Source organism: Panthera pardus, unplaced genomic scaffold (genome assembly GCF_024362965.1).
Source record: "Panthera pardus isolate Hobbes unplaced genomic scaffold, ASM2436296v1 HiC_scaffold_13, whole genome shotgun sequence".
In the NCBI taxonomy this organism is placed as follows: Eukaryota; Metazoa; Chordata; class Mammalia; order Carnivora; family Felidae; genus Panthera; species Panthera pardus.
The window spans coordinates 12,418,967-12,440,482 of record NW_026526688.1 but is presented as its reverse complement, the minus strand read 5'-3'; the positions used below and the strand labels follow the sequence as shown (position 1 = coordinate 12,440,482).

Genomic DNA, 21,516 nt, shown 5'->3' with positions numbered 1-21,516 from the left:
TGGCTCAAACTCACTGACCGTGAGATCATGACCTGAGCTGATGTCGGGCACTATACCTACAGAGCCACCCAGGTGCCCCAATACTTTTAAAAATATAAATGTAATCAAATTATCCCAATATCCTCTGATTTGTTTTGAAAGCCTTTGGAATTTTTAAGTCTCATATTTTCACTGTTCAATTTCCACTGTATTATTATTATTATTATTATTTCACTTCCATCTTTTTCTTTAATTTCCCAAAGGTAGTTTTTCGAATTTTTGTTAAGTTGATTCTTTAGTCTTAACGACTACTTAAACAACCTCTATCCGTGTCATTGCATCTTCAACCCATTCCAGCCTCCTGTCCCAGTTTTTTGTTGAAGTATATGCTTTTTTATTTATTTCAGCCAGTACCAATATCTATTGCAGTGGTTACCTACCCCAAAACTTAGTGACTAAAAGCAACCACCTTCTCATTCTAGGTCACACACCGTGGAGAAGTTTGGCAGGGCTTGGCTGGCTAAGGCTGCTGCTTCATGTGGTATTTGCTGCATCATTCCCTATAAACTGACTTGTCACTGAGCTGGAGGAGTTCAAAGGCCACTTCACTTGCCAGGCTGGCACACCGCCAGGGACACCTAGAGAGCTGAGCCCCACTGGGTCCTTCCTCTCCCATGCAGCCTCAGGGTTCATGCAGCACTCTCTCCAGCATGGTGGTCAGAGTTCCTGCACCACGACCAAGAGCCTTAAAAGCGAGCTGGGAAGCTGAAAATCCTCCCAAACGTGTGACTCAGAATGGGCGTAGTGTTACTTGTACCCTACTCGACTAGTTAAGAAACTGCAGGCTGAGCTAGATTTCAGAGGGCGGAGGAACAGACTCCACCTTGCCAAGGGAAAGGGCTAATGTCCACAGACAGGGAAGAAATGATGGGGCATTCTAGAGACAACCTCCACAACCAGAAAACACTCCCCAGGTTTGTCAGAAGGTATTTCATTTTCATCCTTATTCTTGAAAGAATCACTCAACTATGTATAGAATTTTAGGCTGGTTATTAGTTTTCAATGATAGTTTAAACATACCATTCCATTGTCTCCAGCATCTTATTATCAGTTATGAAACATATGTTGTCAAACTACTTTCTACTCCTTTTCAGTAGTTTTTTTTTTCACCTCTTACACATATATGACTTTCCCTTTTTCACCGAGCACTTTTATTTCTCTATGATGTGTTTAGGTGTGGAGTGCCTTTTCTTACCTTGCCAAAGAGTCAAATCAATTTTGATGTAAATGTAAAATGTAAAATGTAAATGTAAAACTCATTTAAAAATTTAATGTTTATTTATTTATTTTTTTTTAATTTTTTTTTAACGTTTATTCATTTTTGAGACAGAGAGAGACAGAGCATGAATGGGGGAAGGTCAGAGAGCGAGGGAGACACAGAATCTGAAACAGACTCTAGGCTCTGAGCTGTCAGCACAGAGCCCGACGCGGGGCTCGAACTCACGGACCGCGAGATCATGACCTGAGCCGAAGTCGGACGCCCAACCGACTGAGCCACCCAGGCGCCCCTAATGTTTATTTATTTTTGAGAGAGAGAGAGAGAGAGAGAGTGTGGGAGGCAGGGGCAGAGAGAGAGGGAGGCACAGAATCTAAAGCAGGTTCCAGGCTCCCATCTGTCAGCACAGCACAGACCCTGACACGGGACTTGAACTCACAAACCATGAGATCATGACCTGAGCCAAAGTCAGATGCTTAACTGAGTGAGCCACCCAGATGCCCCCAAAGTCATTTATTTTTAAATCTAGTAAATAATTTAGTATTTTCTGTTGAAAAGTACCACTCTCTTATGCTTGAAATATATACATACATACATATTATATGCATACATATATAAATACATATATACATATACATACATACATATATATGTATACATATATAAATACATATAAATATATATACATACATATATACATACATATATACACATATATACATACATATGTATATATGTATATATATACATATGTATATATATGTGTATATATATATATATACATATGTATGTATGTATATGTGTGTGTATATATATATATATATTTTTTTTTTGGAACTTGTCTTAAATATCTGCTAAACATTCTCATTCTAGTTTCCATTCTAGCTACTTCTCCTTTACATTCTTCATCTACTAATTTAGGATTTTTAAAAATCTGACTTCTACCTATCTCGTTCAATGTACTGATTCTCTCTTCAGCAACATCTCCCTTACAGTTTAATCTACCCAATGAGATTTTATTTCAATAGCTATCATTGCATTTCTAGAATTCTTTTTGCTCCTTTAATAAGCTTCCCCCCCATTATATATTGTTCTTGCTTAGTCTACATAGTTTATTTTAAACCTTTAAACACTGTAAAGATACTGACTATAATCTCTCTTGGTTTATCTCATTATATAAAACGTTTTCCAGTGTTAATTGTCAGTTTATTGTAATCACCGACTTTTCTTCCTAAAACATTCAGACAAAACTTTCTGATATTTGCCCCACCAGACTTCTGTTGTGTTGTTTTCATACATGTTTTCCTCCTTACCTTTGCATGAGGTGCTAAAATAAGGAGAAATGTGACTTTAGGCCACACTTGTGTGCAGACATAAGATTGCACATTTGTGTGTTGCTTCGTCAGGTTGGACAGCAGAACTTTTCTCATCCCTGTTCCATGGATGAATTAGGCTCTCGGCCTCAAGCAGTTCTGACACGTGAGCTCATTTTCTTCAGACATATTAAAAGTAAATTCTCTAACCACCGAGGCTTCTATTCATGGAGTTAAGCCTCTACAATCATTGGGATTTAGTATCTTGCCCCTCTTTATTGAGCTGTAAGTTCTTTTTCTAGTACCTGATTCCTTTTCTGTGTGTGTGTGCATGCGCGTGCAAGTTTGAAAAGAGAAGGGGGTTGGTTCATGTCAGGTCAGACTATGATATTTACTTAATCATCACTAATTTTGTGTTTACCATCCTCAATTTAATAATCATCATCTGATAAGAGGGAATATATGAATCAAAGGGAAATATCTACTGTTTTTCCCCTTCACTATGTAATTCAGCTCACAGAATTATGGTTCTTTATGAAATATGTAATCCTAATCAAAATTTAAAATGTGTTAAATTAAAAATATCTGAAAAAATTTATAGGCAATATTAAGCTTCAGATAAATGTGTGAAATTTGAGGATTTGAAAATTATGAAATTACCCTTCAGATTCGCCACAATAGATAGACTTTACAGCAAATTTTTTGGTTTAGGGTGAATATGTTGTTAGAACTAAAGGCAGGAGCACATTTTAACATGTTTATAAAGAAACCTAAACTAAGAGTGTATTTTGCTCATCACAAGATTCAGGATTTGCCCTTAACTTATAGCAACATTGGCCACGGCTCACAACCAGCTTTAACTGTCTATGCACCTCCATTAACACATTATGAGAGCAGAAATCCACACCTCCTCAGAACTATAAAAAAAAACAAAAAAACAAAAAAAAAAACAGCACAACTTGGTAACAGAAATTTTGTTTCTAGTCCCATTTATACACTTCTAATTAGAATGGTATTCAGATTTCAGCTTTCTACTTTCTAGAAGAATAAATCTTTTTCAAACTTAGCCATTGTCATCTTTTCTTTTTTCAAATGAGAAAGTGGCACAATTAGGGAAACAAAGAGTAATGAGAAACAAAATCCTTAAGATGCATCGCTTAGACTTGCTTTTTCTATAACATAAGATAAACAAATGATACATGTCCTTTTTTAAAAAGTATGTGGAAGGGACAGCAGACAACTCATTTATATCTGTAGCTCCTGATGTCACCCTGATCAGAATTTCTATCAAATATATTGAGGCCAATATCAAAATCATAGCAAATAGCTGCCTTTAACAGAGGCCTTTGGTGTTTAATCTTTTGAAGCATATGAGAAGCAAAGATATGCCATATGCAAAGTAAAATCCTCTCCTGTCTTTGAAAATACCAAAGGTAACTTTTAAGTGCACTTTCCATTTTCATCTTTGCAGATAAAATGTCTAGTAGGCAGGCTTATAGATGTTCATGGGCTTTCTCTACAATTTAAATGTTTTTGAAATGAATAACAAAAATAGTTACCCTTTTAAAAAAGTCAAATAGCGCTTTAAACTACCTCTATGTAATATACATATTTTAGCATCTGAGTTGACAAATATTATCCACTGAAATATAGCCTTGTGTGTAGATAGCCATACTGTCTAAATTAGATCCATAAAAGTTACAGTTGAGTAAAAAAAATTGATTAATTATAACTTGCATATTTAGTATAGCTATAAATATGCTACCATGTCACAGGTGATGTTTAAACATAGTAAATGCTTTATTACTCCCAGAGCTTATTTTTAAGTTTTATCTGAAACCTACTTTTCATTTGCATTTCCCTGATCATTAGTGATTTTGAGCAGCTCTTCATGGGTAAGTCATTTGTAGATCTTTGGAAACATGCCTATTCAGGTCCTCTGCCTATTTAAACACTGCTTTATTTGTTGTTTTGGTGTTTAATTATATCAATTCTTTATTTATTTTTGAATATTATCCCTTATCAGATATGCCATTTGACAATATCTTCTTCCATTCAATAGGTTGCCTTTTCATTTTGTTGATGGTTCCTTTCCTTATGCACAATATTTTTAGTTTAACATAATTCCAATTGTGTATGTTTGCTTTTGCTTCCCTTGCCTGGGGAGGCACATGGTATATCCAAGAAAAATATATAAAGATACAGATATTGCTATCTATATCTATATATTGCTCAGGCTGATGTCCAAGAGACTTACTTCTTGTTTTCTTTTAGGAGTTTTATGGTGTCAGATCTTATGTTTAGGTTTTTAATCCATTTTAAGGGTTTTTTTTCTATCAAACGTAAGAAAGTGGTACAGGTTCATGCTTTTGCATGTAGCGATCTGGTTTTCCCAATACCATCAAAGAGACTGCTTTTCCCATTGTATATTTTTATCGCCTTTGATGTAGATTAATTGACTATATAGACCATAATATGTCACCTCAAAATAGAATGGCTGGTATCAAAAACATAAGAAATAACAAGTGTTGGTGAGGATGTGGAGAAAAGGAAATCATTTCACACTCTTTGGGGGATTGGTAATCAGTGCAGCCACTGTGGAATCACTACAGAGGTTTCTCGGAAAAAAAATTACAAATAAAAATAGCATGGAATCTCGTAATTCCACTTCTGGATATCTACCCACAGAAAATGAAATGAGCCTACATATCCGTTGATAAACGAATAGAGACAGAAGATGTGGCATACAAACACAATGGGATATTACTCAGCCATAAAAAGCGTGAGATTGTGCCACTTGTGACAACATAGATAGAACTAGAAGGTATGATGCTGAGTGAAGTAAGTCAGAGAAAGACAAATACAATATGATTTCACTTCTGTCTGTAACCTAAGACACTGTCAACAACAGAAACAGACTCCTAATACAGAGAAGAAACTGGTGGTAGTGAGAGGAGAAGAGGGGAGAGGTATGATAAGGGGTTAGGCAAAATAAGTGAAGACGATTCCGAGGTGGAAAATCCCAGTTAGTAAGTCATAGGGAAGGAAAGCACAACATAGAGACTACAGTCAATAATACTGTAATAACGGAATGTGACAGATCGTGACTGCACTTTGCAGTGGTGTAGTCTCGTAATGCATATCTATTATAGTGCATCTCATAAGGTGCATAATTGTTGAATCCCTTTATTACACACCTGAAACTAGTATGTCCAGTATACTTCAATTAAAAATAATAAATAAAATAAAACCTGTACTTCAACTAGAAATGTTTATATGTAATATACAAAGCAAATTTTTCTGATGACTATTTTTTGGATATACTATAATGTTATATAGAATATACTATAATGTTGTAAAGAAAATAACCAAATTTAGTTTCCCTAGACTATGTTTTATTAATGTTTATAATGCAGAGTCAAGAAAAGGGGCTTCTTAGAAAATATATTTAGCGGTCTCTGTGGGCTATGGCAGCAAAGGGACAGAGAGCTTGTGCCTTCATACAAGAATCACACAGCTGATTCTGCTCTTGCAAAATGGACTCCTCCAAGCTGAGTAGACAGTACGAACACAAATGCATCTATTCTATCAACTGGCTATTGCATAGTTATAAAAATAGATGGGGCAGACCAATAGAATTCCAGTTTCCTGATTTCTATCGATGTTCGGTAGTCAAGAGGAATAAACTTACCCCTCGAAGTTTTTTTTTCTCAGAAAGACTGAAGAATGCTTCTGCCCACATAATTGTCTGCTTTACTGAAGTGACTCTCAGCCTTTAGCAGACATGAGATCACATGAAGAGCTTAAGACACACACTACTGAGCCCCAGACCCAGAGACTCTGATTCAGTACATCTGAGGTGAGACCAAGGATTTCTAAGCCCTTTTGTCAGTAATGCTGATGCTGATGGTCCAGGGAGCACACTTTGAGAATCACTGAATTACTGGAATGTATCCATACATGGGAGCTACAGCTTCTTAAACTTCCAAAAGCAGTAGAGATAAAACTTCCAAAATGGTTACATTCTGCACTATCCATGAGATATGTCAGAAGGAGCAGTGGCCTGAACTTCTAATCTTTTTTTTTTTTTTTTTTTTTGGAACCTTGCACAGAGAGAATGGAATTAATTAAACTGACAGAAGATGTAATCAACAGAATACCCATGGACATAACAGGCGCTACACTGATTCACACGAATCTATCCTAATCTTTTGTTTTTTCATTTATCTTTATCTGCAAATATTTACTCAGTGAAAAGAGAGAAAAGGGAGTGTAAAAAGTATGTCAAGTGCTCAAAGGTCATATTTTAACTGCCCTCCAAACTGGCTCAGTATCCCCAGATGGTATCTTAAAATAGTTTGTGTCAGAAACAAAAAAGAAAATATAAATAAATTAAAAATAAATTATATCCCTAGTTCTTCACCTAATGTCTACTTTCAGTCCCTAAGCTAGTTATTAGAAGCTATTTGTGAAAATAAGTTGTCTTTGAGAACCGCGCTTCAGTGGTTCTGAATGAGTAGAGACGATATCTAGAATGTGAACTTTTGCATGCAGGAGAGAAGGGAGTGGGGAGTCAGGGAGGAAGCACAAGATCGCTTTTCTTCCTGGTCTTTGGTATTTCTCAGTAGTGTCTGGTCTTAGCAACTCTTTTAACCTCCAGCTGAACTCTGTTTCCTTATTTCTAAAATGGCAACAGTAATGTCTTTCTACCACTAGATTGTTGAGAAAACCAAATTAGGTCGAGTCTTATTTTCTTATAATTAGCTACAATCTAACATATTCAATGCTGTTAAAAAAAAAAAAAGTAGGATGGGTGCCATTGTTAATAAGAGGAGAGTATCTTTAAATTTTTTTAATGTTTATTTATTTCTGAGAGAAAGAGAGAAAGAGAGGGACGGAGACACAGAATCTGAAGCAAACTCCAGGCTCCTAGCTGTCAACACACACACACACACACACACACACACACACAGGGCTCGAACTTGCGAGCCGCTGCAAAATCCTTATCTGAGCCAAAGTCAGAGGCTTAAGTGAGTCACCCAGGCACCACAAGGAATGTATCTTTAGATCTCTTACTGTAATTCAACTATACACTCCTAGTATTGCCTCGGTTTATAAAAAGCAACAATGGGCTATATATTACGAATGGTTAATATGTCACCTACTCTAAAAACTGACTTTGCCATGTGTCAATCTTACTCCAGTTCCGTGAAATTTGTTTCTCCTCAATGTGAGATGATGCTAGACTTGATAGCTTTTTAATATCGTGTTTATCACTATTCATAATACTCAGCAAAAATGCAGCAAATGTTCACTGGAAATGTTATATGGTGGGTGAATAGATGTTAATTTTCCAATTAAAATATTATTAGTCCAGAAAGAGAGCCACATTTTCAGTGAGCCTTTTTCTCTCCTCTTTTCCTCTGTGTTTGCGCGTCTGGGCACGACTACACTTCTTGGCTGCAAACTCAGCATCAGTATCCCCATAAGGAGTGATTTCAGATTTCCTGTATTAAATAATGTAGATATGGTAGGGGTGAAAGTGAAATATCTTACTAGGAAATAAAAGAGTCTTAAACAAAAGGCCCTCTGTCAAGAATGATGTCCTTTGTATGCTCTTTGTCTCTGTGGATGACAACAACAACAACAACAACAACAACAACAACAGCAACAGCAACAAAGTGGCAAGTTGATGCTTCTGAACTATACTGCTGAAAGCAAAGCCGCAGCCTTGCAGGTGAACTTGGAATAATGTGTCTGCATCACCTTCTAGAATGAGCCATCTTATTAGGGATAGGACCTTCCCACTCTCAGACGGTATGTAAAACTATACATGGCTAACTGTAAATGACCATTGAAAAATCTTTAAAATTTACACATATTACAGCAACATTCAGATTAAAGACCAAGTGTGAGTCCTCATCACCCCTTGCTTTTCAACTCTTTCTGAGCTTTTGCCTTTCACAAGCATCGGTTAAAAATCTGAGATGACATACGTCTTCCGATGCTTTCGTCTTGGGGAATGCAAACAGCACTGAATACGGTAATTTTAGAACCAAACAGAAGTGAATTGGAATTTGGTCTCAGGGAATGTTTCAAACAAACAAACAAACTAACAAACAAACAAACAAACACATTGCCATGGATGATTTCTCTCTCATTAACATATAATTCTCAAAGACACAAATACGTTTGATGTGTATGCACTGATATATAAACTCTGTGTTCACTTCAGCTGTACTGTGAAATGTCACAGCCATACTGTGAAATCTCATAAAATTTTGAGATCTATGTAGCACACTAACAGTATATTGCTGCCTCAACACTGACAAGAAACAAGTGTCGAGGGCTTCCTTTTATATGTTTCAACGATGTTTAAAATATAGAGACAGGAATACACAGGCTGCAGACATACTAAAATATATGAGTTTTCTCCATGAGAAAACAAATGTGTTAAAGACATTACGCAAAAACATATTTAAAGCAATTGCTAACATGAAATCTGGATATCTAAGGTCAGTCTGGATCGCTGCTTTCCCATCTCTCCTAAAGTGAAAGAAAATTACATGGATTATTTAAAAATGAAAGCTGTATTTCAGTGTTGGACATGTAAAATCAAGACTGAGCACCCCTGAATTCTTGATGCATCTTCTTTCTGCAGATATCCGGTAAAATAGTGAAGGCCTAATGGCAAATTCAAGACTAGATGTTTGAGGGTTTATAGCACCATGTTACTTTACTGTGTGAGATTTATTCTGTTTGTGAAAGAATTATTCTTAAGAAGTGGGGTACCTGAATGAGGAACTTACTATTCATTACAGGTGATCACAAATCAAGTAGGAAAATGTAGTGTTAGCCATTTCTGGATTAAAATATGTCTTCAAAAAAACAAAGTCATTAAAAATCCATTATTTCCTTTCCTGATAAAGATCAAATTTGTTTCTAAATATTCACATATTTAAATGAAAGTTCACTACTTTGAGGATTTTTAATCAATCGTGAAGTCCATTACATATGAGAAGAAAACTAACAATACAAAAATTCACTGTGATAGTGATGCGCGATAACAGATCTATCAGCAGAGTGGTATTACTAGTGTAATAAACATCTATATTGTTACACTACACATTTTACTGAACAACCATACAGAGAATTAAAGGAAAAATCATCTAGATGGGCAACAACATGTTCTGTGTCTGATCCACTTTTCATTTGCCATACATTTATTCTTTTATTTTTTCTCTTAACTTTCCCTAAAGTTGATGGGTTTAAGACTGCTATTTCTTTAAAAGCTTAACAGCTTTTACGACATTTTATCGTGGTGTTTGTTTAGATAGTTCTCAGCAGGACAGGAGTTCGGCATTATACAAATGCAGCGTGTGTGTGAGTGCCCATGTCCACACATACAAATATGCATATACGCATACAAGCAAAGAATAATATTTTGGAGAAAACTAACAGTTTTAATCCACAGGATGCCCTTCAGACACTGCTTTGTCCTCAAAGGACAAATAAATACCTAAAATTGAAACCCCAGGGGAACCTGGGTAGCTCAGTCAGTTAAGCGTCCGACTTCAGCTCAGGTCATGATCTCACGGGTCATGGGTTCGAACCCTGCGTCAAGCTCTGTGCTGACAGCTCAGAGTCTGGAGTCTGCGTTGGATTCCTTGTCTCCCTCTCTCTCTCTCTCTCTGCCCCTTCCTTGCTTGTGTGCGCGCTCTCTCTCTCTCTCTCTCTCTCTCAAAAATAAACAAACTTAAGAAAAACTGAAACCTCAATATATTTAATTAAAAGACACGTGAAGTAGAAGATGCGGACATGGATGAATCACTGACAAAATGTATGATGTCATTTCAGTTATATGTGCTGCCTTGATGAGAAAGACAAAATTTTGAAGCTTCAATTTCTGGTCTGCCAATGACTGTCTAATTTAGTATTTTGAAATCTCCTTTGATTTACACCAGTAATGATCTGACTTAATAAATAGTTGCTTTATATTCTCACTCTTCTCCCAAGAGAAGCCCTCCAGTCTATAGTTATTTGTCACTAGTAACTATAGGGAATATACAAAGACAACCACAAAAGTCATATAGTATTAGAAATAACTGTATGTTCTGGGCAGTAAGTGACATGATCTCGATAAATAGATAGCTGAGGGAGTTTTCAGTAAGAAAAATGTAGGATATCTACGGACTAGACTTAAATTCTTATGTTTAGAACTACGACTTAGTTAATGTGGTTGACCTCTCTTAAAGGGAAGGTTTTATCAGGTGAAGGCATACGATCTCAAACAGACCTTACTAAACTTTATTTACATGGGCATCTCTTTCAGAGTAATATATAATCTCAAGAATATTCATGGGAATTAAAATAATAGTTTATAATTTGTTATGGCTGCAATACTTTACAGAAAATTTATATTTTGGTCATATTATTAAATACTGCGGGGCGCCTGGGTGGCTCAGTCGGTTAAGCCTCCGACTTCGGCTCAGGTCACGATCTCGCGGTATGTGAGTTCGAGCCCCGCGTGGGGCTCTGGGCTGACTGCTCAGAGCCTGGAGCCTGTTTCAGATTCTGTGTCTCCCTCTCTCTGACCCTTCCCCGTTCATGCTCTGTCTCTCTCTGTCTCAAAAATAAATAAACGTTAAAAAAAATTAAAAATAAATAAATAAATAAATAAATAAATAAATAAATAAATACTGCATTACAGTGAAATAGAAAATAGCAAGACAGTAGATTTAAATGCAACCTCATCAATCATGACAAACGTAAACAGACTAGGGATTCCAAATAAAAGGTAAATAACGTCACACTAGATTAAAAAAACTACCCAACTGTACTTTCTTCAAGAGAAGCGCTTTAAATATAATGCAAAAAAGAGGGGCTCTTGGGTGGCTCAGTCAGTTGAGCATCTGACTCTTGATTGCAGATCAGGTCATGCTCTCACGGTTCTAAAATCAAGCCCCATGTGAGGCTCTGTGGTGACAGCACAGGCCCTGTTTGGAATTCTCTGTCTCCCTTGCTCTCTGCCACTCCCCCATGCACATATGTTCTCTCTCTCACAAAATAAGTAAACATTAAAAAAAATTAAAAACATATAATGCAAAAAGACAGTCCAAAGTAAAAAGAGAAAATAAACACACACATGCCCACACACACCACACACCAGAAGCTAGATTGCCTAGTTTAGTATCAGACAAAACAGACATCGAGACAAGGAGTAATAACTTCACAAATAGACACTATATGGGGCCATTAACAAGTCTCAATCATGTTTTTGGCATCCGCATGGGAGTGGGGAAGCAGGCCACAGCTCATCACTGTGTTAGAGCTCAAGTGCCCTAAGGAGGTAGCCCTCATGGGTGAATGGCCCATTTCAGTTTGTTGGAGATCAAACAGCTGCACAGGGTGGTAGAAAACTAGAGTCCAGACGACACGAAGTGAGAGTGTGCACAGCTGGAGGGAGATGCCTGTGAGATGGGCAGACGGATGACATACTAGAATATTGATCAGATGAGTAAATATACGAAGGATAAAGGGAGACATTCCATGTCTGTGAATGAGTCTAAGAATACAAAAAGGTAGGTATCCTTGTGAACTCATGGTTTTCAACATAAAAGTTTGATAAATATAAACATTTCATGCATGCATGTATGTATGTATCTGCCTATCTATCTACCTACCTACCTACCTATCATTATATAGTCTGCGGAAGCAGATGCTAAGCCAGACTTTGACATGCAAGATATTTGTAAGTGATCAACAACTACAGAAGGTAGCGGGGGAGAGGTGAGCAAAGGGAAAAGTCAAACTTTCTCAAACTCTTTTTCAACCTCAAGGGAAGCTTTGAAGCATGAATGGCCTTCCAGACTCATTCCTCAATGGGCTGAAATGCCCAGGGCCTTTAGACCCCCGAGATGATCAGTCAATGTGGATTTCTTCCTGAAGGACCGCGAGTCGGGCGAGGTAGCTCTCCGCAGTTGAAGATAAAGCCCTGAGACCTGAAGTCTGTCTGAGTCTACTCCCAGCAGACACATTTCTAGGTCCATTACATACAAACCTACAGATACACACACACACACACACACACACACACACACACACACACACACGCTTCAGCTATAATGCTTGTTTTGCAACAAATTTGCCCTGGTATGGTTGACGTACTTGGGAGCATTTGGGGCCTAATATATATTTTGAGTAAGTGTCTGTGCTATTTCCCCCTTTAAAAACATGGATAAAAGTAGAAAATTGTACTCAGCTAATATGAGGTGGTGGGAACACACAAAAGCCCCACATGCACACTCCACATTTAGCAGCTGTCTCGATTCATTGCATGTATTGTTGTACGTGGTTGTGTTTTGTTACATTTTTCTTACTCGTAAACCGTCCTCTATGTATTAAAACTAAAACCAAACAAAAAACCCCACCTCATTAAACATCTCAAAATCGTTTCAGTGCCCTGCTTCAAAATGCCAAGCAGAGAGTGTAAGTAAAGCATCCTCTCTGCGTGAAGAACTGAAGGCGACAGAGCCCAATCTCCCCTCAGTGGCTCCTTTAGGGGCCTGCTGTGGCTGATTTAGTGGTTTGACATGTCCCTAGTATTTCCAGAGACTTTAGCTGTTGAGTAAAGCCATTGATTGAGGGGAGAAAATGGTGGGAAAAAGAAAATTGACAGTAAGACAGAAGTGAAAGGCGGCTATAAACTGGATCAAATATTCAGTTTTTTTTCCGAATATTCAGTTTTGATAAAATCTTGATAAAATATCTATTATACACACATGGCCCAAAAGACCTATAAATGAAAGACAGAAAAGTCTGCGCCAAGATTTGAGGCTGTTAAAAGTGGCTTAACTGTGGCATTTGGAACAACGGAGCAATGACCCACATCGGTCCACGGCAGGCGTTGCAACCCTTCCTTCTGATTTCAGATTACCCAACCTTCCACCAATTCATAGTAACTGAGAAGCTATAGCTCTTCCAAGATCCAATTCCATAAAAGACCTCAAAAATTTGTTTTTTTTCCAAAGGTGAAGTACCATATTTACCATAGTCATTATGTATTTTTAACCATTTTTTATGTGTGAAATTATGCTTTTATTAGGTTCTTATTTTCTTTCTTTTATATGTCACTGATGAAAACATTGAGTGTTTCTGCTCCAACCTTTTTCCATAAGCCCTGTGGTTTTTGTTGCCTGATTATGCATAGCGTAGTGATTTTTAGGAATGTGTGTAACATTCCAGAACTAACTGTATATACATATGTACACATCACACTCCTCTATTATATATAAAAATTGTATGAGATGATATAAACAAAAATATATGGTCATATAACTACATATGCTTCAATTAGGATCATGTGATCTTTTTTTTTTTTTAGCTTTATGCCTTCTGATCTTTAAACAATTATCTATAAAATGAAATACATCAAGCTTTTTTTTTTCATTATGAAAAGCAAAGTAAAGGGACAAATGCAGCAAAATGCTGAGTTGTTCTAGCAGCAATTTCTTATATCCTAGGCAAGGAGAAAGCTCCATTATGGGAGCAGCTTAGCATAGTTTAAAAGCACAGTTGGATCATATTTAATAGCAAAAGCATCCAACTTGGGACAGCAGTGGGGTCCCACAGCACTAGACAGCACACACATTTTGAAGGTTAATGATGACCTAGTCTATTCTTACACTGCATTATTCTACTCTATGCAGAAATTTCAAGAAAAAGGTAGAGGAGTACGTGGGAAGATGTGCTGAGGACTGCCAGAATAATGTACAGGTATATATGCAGTTTTATTTCTTATGGATTTTATCTTCCCACGTCCATGCCTGTCATAAGACATCGCTGATCATTTCTTCTCAGAAGAGATGTTTTATTAAACCCCAAGGAAAAAGTTGTCTGAAAGACTCTTCCGGCCCTGGCCGTTGTTTTCCTGCTATCTGCTATTTAAAGGTTGCTGCAGAGAAGCATCTGCAGAGCCCAAAAGAGGCGGCAGGAAGCTAAGAGTGAGCGGGAGTGGGCAGGGGCTGGGTGGGCACCACGGCCAGGGTCACCGCCACAGAGGCACTGAAGTGTAAGATCCAGGCTCTGCAGCAGGAAGGCCAGGATACCCAGGAGGGGGCCAAGCGCCCTCTCTGCTCTCAGGCGAGGGGGGGAAGTCGAGCCTGGGAGCAGGCAGAGGCTGAGGTGGCCTCCTTGAACCCCAGGATCCAGCAGGTGGAAGAGGAGCTGGACGGTGCCCAGGAGCGAGCGCCTGGCCACTGCCCTGCAAAAGCCAGAGGAAGCTGAGAAAGCCGCTGATGGGAGTGAGAGAGGAATGAAAGTTACGGAACACCAAGCCTTAAAAGTTGAAGTAGGGGTGCCTGGGTGGCTCAGTCGGTTAAGCATCTGACTTCAGCTCAGGTCATGATCTCACTGCTTGTGAGTTCGAGCCCTGCCTAGGGCTCTGTGCTGACAGCTCAGAGCCTGGAACCTGCTTCGGATTCTGTGTCTCCCTCTCTCTGCCCCTCCCCCACTCATCCTCTCTCTGGGTCTCAAAAATAAATAAATAAATAAATAAATAAATAAATAAATAAATAAATAAATAACATTTACAAAAAAAAAAGATGAAGTAAAGACAGAATTCCAGGAAATCCAACTCGGAGAAGCAAAGTGCATTGCAGAAGAGGCAGTGGAAAGTATGAAGAAGTGGCTGGGGATCACAGAGGGGCACTTGGAGGGCAGAGAGGAGCAAGCCAAGCCGCAGAGTCCCTGTGCCTGGAGACAGAGGAGCCAACCAGACCGACAGACCTGAACGTGAAGTGCCTGAGTACTGCTGAAGAAAAGCACTCTCAGAGGGAAGACAAATGCGGGGACGGGGGTAAGGCTCCTTGCGGATACAGTCCAGGAGGCAGAGCCCCGCGCCGAGTTTGCGGAGAGGTCGGTGGCCAAGCTGGAGAAGACAACTAATGACTTGCAAGATCAGCCGAGAGGCACCAAAGGGGAGCACGCCTGTACCAAGAGGCCGGCTCGACTCTGCCTGACCTGAATGAGGGGGTACAGCACCCCAGGCCCACGCTGCCTCTGCTCCTCCCTCTGACCTCCACTCTGCCTTTCCCTCGCCAGACAGAAGCTGGCCTTGGAACTGAGGGCTGACCTTCCACCGGAAGGCTGCTTTCTCTCTTTGCCACCTCTCTCCCACCCCAACTCCTGTGTCTTTTTCAAAACACTGTCCCTGCCGCTCTCCTGAGGGTCCATTTGGGCTTGAGGCTGAGCACCTTCAGAAGCAACATTTAAGAGAATGTGAGCACCATGTAAAGGGTTCTTGAAAGCATGTTGCGTTATACACGTTTTACAATTACCTTTTCTGTTGTTGATGATGCAGCAGCCATTTGTACAACATTCCTAACAATTCCACGTCTGAGGCAGTAGTCTAACACCTTCCTCCCATTTGGAAAGAAATGTTTTGACTTAATGCATACTGTCCCCTCCACAGGAGAGGGAGGGAGAAAGGCAGGGGTCTGCCTTACTGAGGGCCAGAGACAGGAAAGGGACCCACGGTGATTCCACAGTGATTCCAGGAGGAATAAAAACGAAAAAGTGTGGCTCACAGTTTCAGCTTTAAGGCATCTTCAAGCAACTTTGTTTTTATTTTTATTTTTTCATCAGAATTGACCAAATTGAGATGTGAGCCCTCTGAGACCAAATCCTTCTTGTATTTTTACCCCTTTCCCAACCCCTCACAGAATGAATCAGGTTCCCTGATGTTGAGGTGACCACTTATTTGCTCTCCTGTCTCCTTTAAAGAAAAGAAAGAAAAGAAAAGAAAAGAAAAGAAAAGAAAGAAAAGAAAAGAAAGGAAAGAAAAGAAAAGAAAAGAAAAGAAAAGAAAAGAAAAGAAGGAAAGGAAAGGAAAGGAAAGGAAAGGAAAGGAAAGGAAAGGAAAGGAAAGGAAAGGAAAAGAAAAGAAAAGAAAAGAAAAGAAAAAGGAGAGGAGAGGAGAGGAAAGGAAAGGAAAGAAAAGAAAGGAAAAGAAAAGAAAAGAGAGGAGAGGAGAGGAGAGGAGAGGAGAGGAGAGGAGAGGAGAGGAGAGGAGAGGAAAGGAAAGGAAAGGAAAGGAAAGGAAAGGAAAGGAAAAAGGAAAAGAAAGGAAAAGAAAAGAAAGAAAAGAAAAAAAGAAAAAGAAAGAAAGGTAAGGAAAGAAGAAGGAAAGAAAAGAAAAAGGAGAGGAGAGGAGAGGAAAGGAAAGGAAAGGAAAGGAAGAAAAGAAAAAAAAGAAAAGAAAAGAGAAGAAAAGAAAAGAAAAGAAAAAAAAGAAAGAGGAGAGGAGAGGAAAGGAAAGGAAAGAAAGAAAAGGAAAAGAAAAGAAAAGAAAAAGAAGAAAAGAAAAAAGAAAAGAAGGAAGGAAAGGAAGGAAAGAAAAGAAAGAAAGAAAGAAGAGAAAGAAAAGAAAAGAAAGAAAGAAAGAAAGAAAGAAAGAGAAAATCATGTGTTTGCCATTGATTTGGCCATATGAAACAGACTTGTCTTGTCACTTTTTTGTGGGTCTGAAGCTGTTGCCTCTAAAAGTGCCACCTCATTGTGCTTTGTATCAGTTAGTGCCGGAGAGATCTTAAGTAGCTTATGTCCAAAACTGGTTTTAAATTTTATGTTATTTTGAAACTTTGCTTCTTTAGGGTTGGGGCACACTGGCCATCCCAATGGCTGAGAACTCTCTGCAGTCTTTGGGCGGATGTTGTGCTGATCTTTTAAAAAAAAGTTTCTTTCCCTACCCAATTCCCCTTTTTGGTGAGGTTTCTGTGAGGTCTGTTAAGTATGCATCCTGCTGCTCTCTGGCTTAAAATGCACTCTCCTTTGGTGTGCTCGCTCTCTCTGGGGGCTAATTGGGAGAAAGAAATTAATACTTCAACTATTTTGATATTGCAAATCAACAGGTGTCCTTTTGAAATAAAGAACCAGCCCCTCCAAAATAAATAAATGGAATACATGAATAAAGCTTGTTGGAAATGCCTTTGAAATGGCAAGAGGAGAGTCGTATTGAGCATTTCTCATGTGTGTGTTAGACATCTGCATATCTTCTTTAGAAAAATGACTTTCCATATCTTCTGCCCATTTCTTGAACTGGATTATTTATTATTTGGGTGCTGTGTTTGAGAAGTCCTTTACAGATTTTGATGTGGGAAATCAAATAGCTATGTCCTGGGTTAGGAGATTATAAAGAACACATTGCAAAGCAGAAAACTGCTTTCTGGCCTTGCTGAAAACAGCAGACCATGCTTGGTTTATCTAGTTCATATCTCTCTAGGGGGCACTCACTTTGCTTATCTAGTTCATGTCTATCTAGGGGTTAGATCCTGCCTATTGTCATAAATTCCGCAGCCAGTGTTATCGCATGGAATATTTTATCCTGTCTTGTTTTTTTGCACGTTTTCTATACGTTCTTACCGGCACATAGCCCACCAACGTATTGCGCAATGTTACGCTAAATGTCATCTCAGCACATGCAGGAGCTTGAGGGCAGCTCGGGGAGAGTTCTCATAGCCTCCCTCTCACCTCCTCTGACTTGGATGGAGTCTTTAGTCATCCTTTGTGCCCCCCTCGGCTTTGCTGGACAAAGCCGAAAGCCAAACTCACAACTGGTGACTCTGACGTGATCCCACAACTTGGATACTAACCCTTCATCACATGTACCATTTGCAAATATCTTCTCCCATTCCTTAAGTTGTCTTTGAGTTTGGTTTTCGCTGTGTAGAAGCTGAAAGGGGAACCCTCGCGCACTGCTGCTGGGAAAGCAAACTGTGCAGCCCCTCTGGAAAACAGTACAGATGTTCCTCAAAAAGTTAAAAAATAGAACCAGCTTATGAGTCAGCAATTGCAGCACTAAGTTTTTACCCAAAGGATATAAAAATACAGAATCAAAGGGACACATGCATCCCAATGTCTATACCAGCACTATCAACAATAGCCAAAGTATGGAAAGAGCCCAAATGTCCATCAACTGATGAATGGATAAAGAATATGTGTTATCTATCTATCTATCTATCTATCTATCCCACCCCCCCACACACACAATGGAATATTTCTCAGCCATCAAAGAATGAAATCTTGCCATGTGCAACCGTGCGGATGGAACTAGAGTGTCTTATGCCAACTAAAATAAGTCTATCAGAGAAAGACAAATACCTTATGACTTCACTCATACGTGGAATTTAAGAAACAAAACAGATAAACAGAGGGGAAGGGAAGAAAGAGAGAGAGAGAGAGAGAAGCAAACCAGAAAAGACTCTTAACTATAGAGAACAAAGTGAGGGTTTGATGGATGAAGTAGTCAGGAGATGAGCTAGATGAGTGATGGGAACTTGTGATGCATACTGGGTATTCTATGTTAAGTGATAGAGTCACTCAATTCTATGAAGGGAATGGGGAGGGGAGGGGAGGGAAGAAAAAAAGAAAAAGAACAAGAGGAGAAAGGGAGGAAGTTCTTACAGGTCAAGGGGGGAAAAAGGGAGAAGCTGACAGGTCACAGGTTATGCCTGAGTCAATGAACCCTAGACTCTCAGCTTCACCAAAGTTTCCTGTGCCTCATGACCTGGAAAAACAGCCAGTCAGGGGTTTGCCCAGTGAAGGTATCTTGGAAAATCTTCACAGAATGGAAGTTAGAATCCCCATTCTTACCAACCAAGTCAAGCAGCTTGGTAACACAAAAATAAAAGCAATCCACTGAACACTGAAATTTTCACCACGTCCTTCTTTATCTAAATAACTTCCTTAGTATGTTTCAATCCATATCCCTTTCTCCACACATTATCTCTTGATCTCTGTCCCTGTAACTGACTCTTTTTTCTATCTTCTCTGAGTCCAATTGGCCACATCAGAAGTATAAATCAATAGGAGTATACAACTGCCCTAATTCTTGTCTTTTCTAACGGAAGCAAAGAAGAAAAACAACCTACCTCACAACACTAGATTCTGCCAATTCATGATTCATGGGAAAGAGTAATGGGTAACAGATAAAAAAATCCAGAAAATAGGCCCTTCTGGGAACACACACACAGCAAAAACTATAGAGTGCATTTAGTCTATTAGAACTTTTATTGGAACCATTATGTACAGTTAGAACAGATCTGTGAACCGTGGGGGAAGAATTCTAGGCTCTAACATTTGTAGCCTGTATACATTAAGACAATAACGGTACCACCAGATGTCTTTCATATGAAGATTCTCTCTGTACCTGCTCATTAATTCCCTGGGATTCCCAAAGTGTCAAGGAATAGACATTATGCCTCATCAGGCAAAGAGTATAAATGTACCTCCCAAAAGGCTTTAGAAAACTCAAAACACTGAATGGCTTAGATTACCCAAAAAATAAGTTACCTAAAGTGGTCTTCTCTACTGGCTGTGAAAGTTTATTTGAATAGTCTAAGAAAAAGTGAACACAGTGTATATTATATCTAATATTCAGCTCTACATTACTAAGTCTGAGAGACATTCTTCTTCCACAAAGGTTGTAGTCATTGCATTTTTCAAAACCTGTGTGACATATACCATCACAACGTTGGTTAAAAGCAACATACAGGGAAAGATGCGTATTTTCCAATTGCAAAGTCCTCTTTATTTCTCAGAGATCAAGAAAAGGATAGAACAGCAGACAGCTCATAAAATTTAAAAGTAATACTCAAAAAACATATCAAGTCAACAGATATTTTCTTCACCCTAGATATGTGTTTTATTAGACACAGTTCTGTAGCTTTCTGGAAGACATTTCATCATTAAAAAAAAAAGTATCTTTTCTTGCCCAGAATGATTGGCATCAAAGCAAATTTAAATCTCTGTGATCTTGAGAAAACAAATTTGTTTATGATTATTTTGAGACAATATATAGAGTAAAATCAAGTCACTGGTAATGAGAAAGTAGAAATTGGGTCTTAACTTCATAAAACTATTTTCTTGAAACAAAATCTCCAGATCCTTTTATTTGAATACCAGGATTAGAGCTATGTTTATTTTATTGCGATATAATCTTATTTTCTAGTAACTGTGAAATATGAAATAAATCATAAGCATACTTCAGTGACCTCAAAGGTTTTACTGTCTTTTCCTTATCCTTTAAGGAGCCCTATATTCCCCTTAGAACTTCCTCCAACCCGATCATCATAATGGCCTTCAAATACTCATGATTACTTTTAATATATGCAGAAAATACCTACATTCTATGTAACATTTTCAAAGATGCTAATTTTCAGGTCTCTACAGGGTTCAAAATTAACCATCTCAAATATGAGCTGATAGCTATTAATAAAGGCATGATACCACATAGGCAGATTTTCCAGTTTACTAAGTTGCCTTATCAACATTCTTTAAAATACAAAGAAAGCCCCTCCCTCTCCCCTTCTCCCCCTTCCTCCCTCCCTTTCCCTCTCTCCCTCTTCCTCTCTGTCCCTCTCCCTCCGTCTCTCCCTTTCTTTCCTTCTTTCCTTCCTTCCTTCTCTCTCTTTCTTTCCTTCTTTTCTTCCTTCCTTCTCTTTCTTTCTTTCTTTCCTTTTTTTCCTTCCTTCTTTCCTTCCTTCTCTCTCTTTCCTTCTTTCTTTCTTTCCTTCCTTCTCTCTCCCTTTCTTTCTTTCCTTCTTTCCTTCCTTCCTTCCTTCCTTCCTTCCTTCCTTCCTTCCTTCCTTCCTTCCTTCCTTCCTTCCCTCTCTGTCTCTTTGTTTCTTTTTCTCCAAGCAGGTTTCACACCTAGTGTGGAACCCAATGCATGGCTCAAATTCATGACCCTGAGATCAAGACCTTGAGATCTAGAGCCAGCCGCTCAAATGACAGAGCCACTTAGGTATCCCACAAAAGACTTTGTAATAATGGAGCTCAGTGTGATGGGGGAGGAAATTTCTGGATGTGAGTTACTTGTTTTTTCAAGGGGAGGAAGGTGATTAGTACAAGGAGGCAAAAGGGGGGTTGCTACTGGCTGTCTTCAGAATC

General features: G+C 38.7%; 1 pseudogene; it reads left to right on the top strand.

The window, feature by feature from the left end:
- Positions 1–689: 689 nt before the first annotated feature.
- LOC109250965 (tropomyosin alpha-3 chain-like) lies at positions 690–15,592 on the top strand (annotated as a pseudogene).
- The last annotated feature ends 5,924 nt before the right edge of the window (positions 15,593–21,516 follow it).